Here is an 8745-nt window from a genome sequence, read left to right as displayed (position 1 = left end):
AGGCTGGAGTGCAGAGGTGCAACCTTAGCTCACTGCAACCTCCACCTCCCAGGTTCAAGCAATTCTCATGCCTCAGCCTCCCGAGTAGCTGGGATTACAGGCACGTGCCACCATGCCCAGATAATTTTTTGTATTTTTAGTAGAGACAGGGTTTTGCCATGTTGCCCAGGTCTCGAACTCCTGAACTCAGGCAGTCCCCCACCTTGGCCTCCCAAAGTGTTAGGATTACAGGTGTGAGCTACCACACCTGACCCACGCTCACCCTTTCAAGCCAGCCACCCTGCACCTGCAGCCCCAGGCTCACATGTGCTCCAATCCCGCCATGGTCCTCGCCACCTTGGGGAGAAGCCATGTTCCTGTCCACCTCTGTGGTCTTGCACATACTCGTCCATCTACCGCAAAGCTCCCTTCCCTTTGCAGGCCTAACTTTGTTCTATGTTTTCAAAACAAGCTCTGCCGCCTTCTCCTCCAGGCATTCTTCCCTGACACCCAACCACCAGCCTAGCATAGGGCCTGGGGCTCCCACAGCCTCCTGTTATTCCCCATCGGGGCTCTGCCCACTCAGGATGCAACTGTTGATTTGCTCGTCTTGCGAGCCCCCTGGAGTGGGCTCCTCTAGGACAGGGACCAGGACGCATTGGCACAATTGGCCTCCAGGGCTAGGCCAGTGCCTGGCACACAGCAGACTTTTAATAAATGTTGAAAGAGGAACACAAGATTAAATATAGAAGGGAAGGAAGACAAGGAGTGGGGAAGTGAAGTAGGGAGGGGAGAAGGAGGGAGGGCAGAGGGCCTTCCAGAGCCTACTTGTGACTGACAGGGGCCCCATTTCCCCGGCAAGGGCAGCACATTACCCAATGCAGACATGCGCTGAAATGAGTTCACTGGGTGAAAACCCGTGTGACACTGGAATGGGGCACAAACCAGGTAGTTTTGACAGTGACAGGTAGAATCAGGGATCCTGGGTGATGCTTGCTCTAGGGCATCCCAGCTTCCATTGCTGACCTATCTTTGGTGAATTTTTTTTTTTTTTTTGAGACAAAGTAGCGCTCTGTTGCTCAGGCTGGAGTGCAATGGTATGACCTCGGCTCACTGCAACCTCCACCTCTCGAGTTAAAGTGCTTCTCCTTCAGCCTCCTAAGTAGCTTAGATTGCAGGTGTGCACCACCACACCTGGCTAATTTTTGTATTTTCGGAGATGGGGTTTCACCGTTTGGCCAGGCTGGTCTTGAACTCCTGACCTCAGGTGATCCGCCCACCTTGACCTCCCAAAGTGCTGGGATTACAGGTGTGGCGAGCTTTTATTGAGCACCTACTGTGTACAATGCAACACAGTCGGTGCTGGAGTGGGAATGTACCATGATGAACCAGACCCTCAGGGAGCCCAGGAGTGAGACCTGTGACAGATCACAATCACTGGAAGGATGGAAGATGACGGTGGGGTGTGGGATTTTAGGGGGCTGGGGATTTGCTTCCCAGCAGAAAAAAAAAAAAAAAGAAACATATCAGAAAGGACATTGCCAAAGAGAAGGCATTTGAAGTAGGCATTGTGGGAGGCAGGGACTGAATACAAGGGTGTTGCAAGAAAGGCATTCCAGGGAGAGGGAACAGCAGAAGAAAAAGCTGGAAAGAGAATGGAGGGGAGGCAAGGGACCTGGGATAAGGGAGAAAGGAAGGGGAAATTAGCTCAGGAGGTACCCAAAAGGGCCTTGAGTCTAGGCGAAGGCATTGACAGTTTTTACTGAGGGTAATAAGGAGCCCAGGGAGGCTTTGGAGCAGAGGAAAGACATATTCAGAAGCCAGCTTGAAGAAGATGGGCCAAGGCTGGGTGCAATGGCTCACTCCTGTAATCCCAGCACTTTGGGAGGCTGAGGTGGGCAGATCTCTTGAGGTCAGGAGTTCAAGACCAGCCTGGCCAACAAGGTGAAACCCTGTCTCTACTAAAAATACAAAAATTAGCCATGTGTGGTGGCGTGCGCCTGTGATTCCAGTTACTCGGGAGGCTGAGACAGGAGAATAGCTTGAACCTGGGAGGAGGAGGTTGCAGTGAGCCACTGCTCTCCAGCTTAGGCGACAGAGCAAGAAGACTCTGTCTCAAAAATAAAAAGAAAAGAAAACGAAGAAGAAGATGGGCCAGAGGTGCTGGGAGCAGGGACCCAGGGGGAGGAGACGAGAGTAGGGGAGAGTTCCTGACTTTACCCCTTATGGCTCAAGCTCCACCCTGAGGTGTGTTGGGTACTGGGGAGGCCTCACCCTGCAAAAGAGGCAGATCTGCTCATTACCCTCTTCCAGGGCTAAGGGGGACTCTCCTGGGACTTAGCAAGGCCACCTATGTGCATGCCTCTGCCAGGAGCCAGCCATGTGGGATACAATGTCCTGAGTAAGCACCAGGTCCAGATAGTCCCGATTGTTACTCCATGGCTGTGTGGCCCCAGGCATGCTGCTTCCCTCTTCCAGGCTCTGTCAGGCAGGGAGCAATAGTCTGGGGATCAAGGAGCACATGAAGCCTTTGGACTAGAACTTGACATGGAGCCCAGCAAATGGTCTCCAATTAGAGCTGAAGCTGGCAATGCCTGCCTATATCACCTCAGCCTCACTACTCCCCAGCTGCAGAACCTGTGTTTCTCTGCCTAAGGACGGTCTCCAGCCTTCTGAATTGTGTGCACAGCAGGCCAGAAGTGCCAGCAGAATTGACAGCCCCTGGAGCAACCCTCAACTGAAGACTGTCCGAGTTGCTGTATAAATACCCCAGTTCCCTCCCCATTCAGGCAAGGAAACGCTGATGGGCAGGTTCCCTGCTGTCTCCCAGAAGTCCCCACTGAGATTGAGTTCTTCTGTACTTCCTTGATAACCAGTCCTATACAGCTGCCTTCCGTTCTCTGTCTCGTTTCCACACTTCCCTATTTGTCTTTCTCAGGACACATCTCTAACAAACTTGCCCTGATCTCCTTGTCTCAGGGCAACCCAGAGTACTACAAATACCTACTGTGTTCCAGGTCCCATGCACACCATGTGATCTCATGTGTCCTCATCTTGGGCTCTGGCTTTCTGCTTGTCCTGTGGGTGGTGGGGACAGATATAGCCAGGAGTCCCTCCTCACCTCTCATCCTGGCTCCCAGGCCAGGTGTGGCCCAGCTCAGGATTGCACATCCACCTGTTTGGGTCTGGGCCTGGGAAGTCTCATCCTCAATCCTGAAGCCATGTGCCCTAACAGCTGGGATGAATCATGGGCAGTTGCTCTGGACATGTCAGGTGGTAGATGAAGCCTGGGATGAGAGTGAAGGCATGATGACAGTGACTTCTGGGTCTCTATTGGGGATGAGAGATGACTTGTCTTGGCTCAAGGAGGCATCTGAAGGGACCACAGGAGTAGAGGGTAGGGGACTGAGAGGCAGGATGAACTGCTACCCCCATGTGCATGAAATCAGGTGGTGTCAATTTCAACATGCCCACATCAACACTCCCAGGAAACATCGCTGTCCTGATTTTGCAAGTAAGGATGTGAACCCAGGGCAGGCTGAGTACAGGGCTCCAGGCCTGAGGCACCTAGTAAGGAAATGAGCCCCACCAGTTGCCCTAAGGCTGACAGGAAGGAGTGGGATTTCTGGGCAGTGATAAATGTGGGCATGGCTGCCAGCAGGGCAAAAGGCAGGCCACCTGGAGGGAGCCACAGAGCGGAGCCTGGACCCACTCATGGGCAGCCCATCGCAGACCTGAGCCCATCGCAGGAGAAGTTGCTGGCCCAGGTGAGTGAAGGGAGAGACTCCTACCTACACCAGCCTCAGTTTCTCCTTCTGCCACGGTGGGGGGCAGGACTCAAGGTCCCCGAGGTTCTTTTGAACTCTCCAGCTCTGGGTCTCTTCCCAACCGTGAGGGACTTGGCAGCCAGAGGCTACACCAGCACTAGCCAATAGAAATACCACGCCACCATAAATGCAAGCCACATAGGTCATATGAAATTTTCTTTCTTCTTCTTTTTTTTTTTGAGGCGGAGTTTTGCTCTTGTTGCCCAGGTTGGAGTGCAATGGCCCAATCTTGGCTCACTGCAACTTCTGCCTCCTGGGTTCAAGCAATTCTCCTGCCTCACCCTCCCGAGTAGCTGGGATTACAGGCGCGTGCTGCCATGCCTGGCTAATTTTTGTATGTTAGTAGAGACGGGGTTTCACCACGTTGGTCAGGCTGGTCTGGAATTCCTGACCTCAGGTGATCCACCCACCTTGGCCTCCCAAAGTGCTGGGATTACAGGCATGAGCCACCGTGTCCGGCGTTTTTGAAATTTTCTAGTAGCTCCATTAAAAAACTAAAAAGAGGCTGGGCGCCATGGCTCATGCCTGTAATCTCAGCACTTTGGGAGGCTGAGGTGGGTGGATCATTTGAGGTCAGGAGTTCGAGACCAGCCTGGGCAACATGGTGAAACCCTGTGGCAGGAGAATCGCTTGAACCCAGGAGGTGGAGGTTGCAGTGGGCCAAGATTGTGCCACCGTACTCCAACCTGGGAGACAGAGCAAGACTATGTCTCAAAAACAAAACAAAAAAACAAACAACAACAACAACAAACTAAAAGAAACAACTGAAATAAATTTTAATAACGTATTAACTTCAATATATAATCTAATCAATATAAAAACGATTGGCCTGGTGCAGTAGGTCAGGCCTATAATCCCCGCACTTTGAGGTGCGAGGATCACTGGAGCCCAGGAGTTCTGGTAACATAGCGAGAACACATCTTTACAAAAAATTTAAAAATTAGCAACACAGGCCGGGCGCGGTGGCTCAAGCCTGTAATCCCAGCACTTTGGGAGGCCGAGACGGGCAGATCACGAGGTCAGGAGATCGAGACCATCCTGGCTAACATGGTGAAACCCCGTCTCTACTAAAAAATACAAAAAACTAGCCGGGTGAGGTGGCGGGCGCCTGTAGTCCCAGCTACTCCGGAGGCTGAGGCAGGAGAATGGCGTAAACCTGGGAGGTGGAGCTTGCAGTGAGCTGAGATCCGGCCACTGCACTCCAGCCTGGGTGACAGAGCGAGACTCCGTCTCAAAAAAAAAAAACAAAAAAACCCCCAAAAAACTAGCCAGGCGAGGTGGCAGGCGCCTGTAGTCCCAGCTACTCGGGAGGCTGAGGCAGGAGAATGGCGTGAACCCGGGAGGCGGAGCTTGCAGTGAGCTGAGATCCCATCACTGCACTCCAGCCTGGGCGACAGAGCGAGACTCCGTCTCAAAAAAAAAAAGAAAACAAACAAACAAACAAACAAAAACACAGTCTCACTCTGTTGCCCAGGATGGAGTGCAGTGTTACAGTCTTGACTCACTGCAACCTCTGCCTCCAGGATTCAAGTGATTCTCCCCGCTCAGCACCCTGGGTAGCTGGGACTACAGGTGCCCGCCACCATACCTGGCTACTTTTTCTATTTTTAGTAGAGGTGGGGTTTCACCATGTTGGCTAGGCTGGTCTCAAACTCCTGACCTCAGGTGATCCACCCATCTTGGCCTCCCGAAGTGCTGGGATCACAGGTATGAGCCACCGTGCCCTGCCTGCTTTGTACTTTATAGCACATTAATGCCAGCTCACTTTCAGCAAAATGAAGCTGATCTATGAATTATCTGGAGTCCTTACATTTTTTTCTTTTTTCCTTTCATTTTCTTTTTTTTTTTTGAGATCGAGTATCGCTCTGTTGCCCAGGCTGGAGTGCAGCAGTGTGATCTCAGCTCACTGCAGCCTCCACCTCCTGGGTTCTAGCAACTCTCCTGCATCAGTCTCCCAAGTAGCTGGGACTACAGGCACCTGCCACCACGTCTGGCTAATTTTTGTATTTTTGGTAGAGACGGGGTTTCACCATGTTAGCCAGGCTGTTCTCGAACTCCTGACCTCATGATCCACCCACGTTGGCCTCTCAAAGTGTTGGGATTACAGGTGTGAGCCACCGTACCCAGCCTTTACATGTTTTTCCAATTATTAAACTCATAGTCATTGTATAAAATGTGGAAAATACAAACTCATGTGAAGACATAAAGCCACCACAATTCCATCAGCAAAGAATGATCACTGTGAACATTTTGGCATATGATGATCATCCCAGTTTTTTTTTTTCGAGATGGAGTCTCACTCTCTTGCCCACGCTGGAGGGCAGTGGTGCGATCTCGGCTCACTGCACCCTCCTCTGCCCGGGTTCATGCAATTCTCCTGCCTCAGACTCCTGAGTAGCTGGGATTACATGCACCTGCCACCTCACCCAGCTAATGTTTGTATTTTTAGTAGAGACAGGGTTTCACTATGTTAGCCAGGCTGGTCTCAAACTCCTGACCTCAGTGATCCCCCACCTCAGCCAGCCAGTGACCCTCACTGGGGTGCAGCTCCTGGGGCAGTACCGTGTGGTGAGACCCCAGCTCCTGGGACTTGAGCTCCCATTGTGGGCACTGAGCAGCCCCATTGGGCTTCCCCTGACGTGCCAGCCCAAGGAAGCCCCCTGGTGCCCACACTGGCATTTTCTGGCACTTCCAGGGGCTCGCTGGTGCTCACCTCACAGCCCTCCCATCTGCAGGGAGCTGGTCTGGCTGATCCCGAGCAGCAAATGGTGCTGCTGCCAGGAAGGCTGACCCCAGGCTTGGGCAGGGTCTGCAGTCCCGACCTTCTACCCCGGCAGCAGCTGACCTGGCTGTGGACTCCTGCACCCAGTGCAGCAACCAGGGGTGTGGGGGAGAGTGGCCTGGAGGGTCTATTGTGAGAAGGGCCCAGAAGTCAGAGATCTCATAGCCCAGCCCCACTCAGGTCTCACCCGGGCTCTTGGGTGCTACGTGCTGTGTTATTCGCCAGCTGCTCGGCATTATGATTGAAGGCTGCTGCTGAAGCCTGGGCAGATCCCAGCTGCAAAAGGCAGTTCCTTCCTCAAGCTGCAGAACGTGGCTGGAGAGGCTGGCTCAGCCCGGGGTGAGCGTTCACACTAGGACTGAGTTCAGAGATGAGTGGGTGGAAGGTGCAGCAAGGCCCTCAAGGGCCCCCAAAGGCGCCGAAGTCCCATGAGGGAGAGGCTGGAGACAAGGCCCTGGTCCAGCACTGGGCCCTACAGGGCTGTCGGGTGGCCGCGCCAGGGCCAGCTGGGTTTTGCCTGAGTCCTGGCAGGGGCATCCGCGACATGGTCGGGCAGTGGTGCAGCAGTGGTCATTGGGAACATTCTCCGGGTGTCTCGGGGGTGTCACACAGACTAGCTGTGCCGTGAGACTCTCGTGCCATTGCACAGGAGGACACCAGATCAGGTAAGGAGCTTCGGTCAAGCCTGGCTTGGCTTCTGCATCCTCCCCGGAGGGGGATCCCCCGCCTGTGCCCCCAGCTTTTGTTTGGCTGAAAGTTGGGCCTTGAGGCCCCAAGCATCCGGGGGCTCTGGGACCCCCCAAAGTCCAGGCTTAGTGTCCTCCCAAAGGACCCTCCTCCCCCAGGACCCCACAATGACTTAGGCCAGGATTGTGAGGTGCCTTGGCGGCCTGCAAGGGAACAACTGTCTTCTCAGACACAGTACCAGGCGCTGGACCTGGGGGTCTCCACAGGGTGCCTCTGACTGATGTCCCTGTCCCACATAGAATGCTGTGGCCTTGAAGTGCCCCTCAGGAAGTCTTTGTGTGCCCCCCATCCTAGACAGAATCAGCCCGTCTGTCCCTGCCCTGCCCCAGGGGCCATCTCCCCAGCCCTGTAACCTCCCCCAGGGATCCTGGGCCTCTGAGGGTACAGGTTCCAGGGAGACAAGGGGCTGCCCCATCTGGCCACCCCCCCAACAGGGTCCCATGCCAGGCAGCTGGGAACCAGCAGGTGGCTTTGGACCTCGGTGGTGTCCCGAGGTGGCAGGTGCCCTGCCCCTGTGCTGGCCTCCAGGCCTTTGCATGCCTAGGTTCCACCCTTGACAGCCCCTCACTCTGCACTCAGAAACCAGCTCAGGGCTGCCAGGGGCTCACAGGAGCCCAGAGTGCGCCCAGCCCAGGCCTTGGTCCTCTGTCTAGGGCTATTGTGGGACCCAGCAAGAGTCTGTTGAGTGCCTACTGTATATGCATACAGTTGAGGGGGAATGTTGCTTAGCCTCCACATTGCACACTAGTCTGGTCTAGAGAGCTGGACCAGTTTAGGGGCATTGGGGCCCATCCCCCAGGGCATCGCCACACCCACTGGGCTTTGCCCTTGCTGGCTGCCCCCACCCTGTCCCCTGCTATGCACACTCTCCAGGCCCCGGGCAGCGCTCCCTGCCAGGCTTCTCAGAAGGCCTCCCTGACCTTCCCACTGCACCCCATGCCTCCCACAGTGGTCCTTCCTCCTCACCCCCTCTCATTACCGTGCCACCTCGTATCAGCCTCAAAGGGCCGCTCTGCCTTGCTCTCTCCCACGGCAGCAACCAGGACAGCACACAGGACAGCAGCCGAGGGGACGTGGAGTGGCCGGGAACATCATGGCCCGGCCCCCAGTGGTCTGCTCTGCCCATCCTGACCCAAAGCCTGGGATGACCCCTCCTCGCCGGAAGGCAAGGGAGGACTGGATCAGCAGAATCCATCCTCCAGGGGGCAGCTCCCACACGCTGACTGTAAACAGCTGTTAGCGTTTTGAAGCGCAAAATAAACTGTTTTAACAGCAGAGCAGTTACTCTCTTCTGTGCTGCAAGCTGAGGGCCTGGGAGTTCCTGCACCCTGCTAGCTGCCCCTCAGCCTGACCCCAGACAGCAGTGGATGCCCATATGCCTGAGGCCCGGTCAGCTTGGCGACCTGGGAC

The 8745-nt window shown here is 54.8% G+C and overlaps 1 long non-coding RNA gene across 1 annotated transcript; it reads left to right on the top strand.

The window, feature by feature from the left end:
• The first annotated feature begins 3688 nt into the window (after positions 1 to 3688).
• Positions 3689 to 8610, top strand: LOC117096197. The gene is made up of 2 exons (XR_004442384.1): positions 3689 to 3746; positions 8372 to 8610. It is a non-coding gene; the product is annotated as an uncharacterized LOC117096197 (long non-coding RNA).
• Positions 8611 to 8745: the final 135 nt, after the last annotated feature.

This window comes from Trachypithecus francoisi, unplaced genomic scaffold, assembly GCF_009764315.1.
Source record: "Trachypithecus francoisi isolate TF-2019V2 unplaced genomic scaffold, Tfra_2.0 Lachesis_group14, whole genome shotgun sequence".
Classification (NCBI taxonomy): domain Eukaryota; kingdom Metazoa; phylum Chordata; class Mammalia; order Primates; family Cercopithecidae; genus Trachypithecus; species Trachypithecus francoisi.
The sequence above is the reverse complement of the archived record's forward strand: the minus strand, read 5'-3'. Positions and strand labels throughout refer to the sequence as shown.